The sequence below is a fragment of the Chionomys nivalis genome, chromosome 7, assembly GCF_950005125.1.
Source record: "Chionomys nivalis chromosome 7, mChiNiv1.1, whole genome shotgun sequence".
Lineage (NCBI taxonomy): Eukaryota > Metazoa > Chordata > Mammalia > Rodentia > Cricetidae > Chionomys > Chionomys nivalis.
Window position 1 is genome coordinate 7,218,663 of NC_080092.1, and position 2,198 is coordinate 7,220,860.

At 45.5% G+C, this 2,198-nt stretch overlaps 1 pseudogene; it reads left to right on the plus strand.

Annotated features, from left to right (window-relative positions):
* The first annotated feature begins 619 nt into the window (after nucleotides 1-619).
* LOC130878273 (60S ribosomal protein L13-like) lies at nucleotides 620-1,302 on the plus strand (annotated as a pseudogene).
* The last annotated feature ends 896 nt before the right edge of the window (nucleotides 1,303-2,198 follow it).

A 2,198-nucleotide genomic window follows, 5' to 3' on the forward strand; every position in this document is an offset into this window, starting at 1 on the left:
TGGAGAGCTTTTCAGAGCTTTGTTTTCCTCATCTTAGCAGAAAACCCCAATGTCTACCCACCAGGAATTGCTTGAAAGTTTGTGTTTTAAACTAATGAAAGTGATTTTAAAGGTTTATTTGAATACACTAATTGTACACAATAATATGTTTCATTAAGACATTTTCATGCAGGTATATAATGTATTTTTGTCACATTAACCCTCCCTTACTCTTGTCTTCACTCATTTTATCTACTTTCTCTCCCTAACTATTCCCTCTTTCACTCCCCTTCTCTCTCCTCAGTGACTTTCTTTAAGGATGAAGGGTTAGTTACCGGGGATGGGCACCATGCCAGCAGCCATAGGACCAAAGAAAATGTCTCTCCTTCTTTTAGCAACCATTAACTACCAATAGAGTCTCAGGAGGGGGGGCTATGATGAGCCCTCATCCCCTTCCAACCATTATTTTACAAAAGACTCCAGTACAGAGAATAAATTCCCACCCGACTCTAACCCTCACATTTACTACTGATTGTTGAAACTATGAATCTCTGAGGCACCTTTCTTACAAGGGAGGAATATCAACCCATGATTATTAACCAAAGTTAAGAGTGTATATGAGGCCCTTTCCGCTCGGCCGTTCCCCTGCACGGGAGGCAGCCATGGCGCCCAGCCGGAATGGCATGATCTTGCAGCCCCACTTCCACAAGGACTGGCAGCAGCGAGTGGACACTTGGTTCAACCAGCCTGCACGCAAGATCCGCAGACGCAAGGCCCGGCAGGCGAAAGCCCCCCGCATTGCCCCGCGCCCCGCGTCCGGACCCATCAGGCCCATCGTGAGGTGCCCCACAGTGCGCTACCACACCAAGGTCCGAGCTGGCCGGGGCTTCAGCCTGGAGGAACTCAGGGTGGCTGGTATCCATAAGAAGGTGGCTCGCAATCTCCGTGGACCCAAGGAGGCGAAACAAGTCCACCGAGTCCCTGCAGGCCAACGTGCAGCGCCTGAAGGAGTACCGCTCCAAGCTCATCCTCTTCCCCAGGAAGCCTTCCGCTCCAAAGAAGGGAGATAGTTCGGCTGAAGAACTTAAATTGGCCACTCAGCTAACAGGACCTGTGATGCCCATCCGGAATGTTTATAAGAAGGAGAAAGCCAGAGTCATCACAGAAGAAAAGAACTTCAAGGCTTTTGCCAGTCTTCGCATGGCCCGGGCCAATGCCCGGCTCTTTGGCATCCGAGCAAAGAGGGCAAAGGAAGCTGCAGAGCAGGATGTTGAGAAGAAAAAGTGATGTGCTTTTGGAATATTGCAATAAATTTTCCATAAAGCAAAAAAAAAAAAAGTGTATATGAGGACTGATGTTTGTGCTACACAGTTCTGTGGATCCAGACAGATGTACAGCATGTGCTAACCATTTCAGTATCTCACAGAATGGTTTCATTGTGCTTAAACTCTCATCCACTCCACCTGTTCATGTGCTCGCCCTGTCTCCAGATGGTCAGCAGGCACTGATCTTTTTACTGTCATTATGATTTTGCTTTGGTGATAAAGTTTTGAGATGATAGGCTGGAAGTATCGCTCAGTTGGCAGAGTAATCACCCAACTTGCACTAAGAGATGGATTCAGGAGTGGTGGTGTGCCCCTGTAATCCTAGCACTGGGGAAGTAAAGGCAGAAGGATTTGAAATTTAAGATCACCCTCATCAAGTTAGGGGTCAGCTTGAATTATATGGGACCCTGTCTTTTAAAAAAAAACGATTTGAGATAGTCCAATGAAAAAAAATCTACCAGTGTTTGGTCAATTGTTGAGCTATGACCAAAGATAGTACCACCATTCATTCTGGTTAACTCAAACTTCAGACTGAATATTTAAAAGGCAAATTTCCAAGAGTGGTATTGCTGGATCTAGAGATAGATTGATTCTCAATTTTTTGAGAAACTGCTATATTTATTTCTAAAGCAACTGTACAAATTTATACTCCCACCAGCAATGGAGTATTCCCCTTACTCCATATTCTCCCCCAGGATAAGATATCCTCAGTGTTTTTGTCTTAGTCATCTTTTTTTTTTAAATTCTTTTATTCTTTTTTAACAAACGGCCCCAGGGATAGGGGACCACAGGAAGAGAAGAGGGGAAGTGAGGCTCCAGACCCACAACCCCTCCCCATCCACCCCTTCCCCCTTATATATTTATAATCTATATACAAGCCCCAGGGGTTGGGGT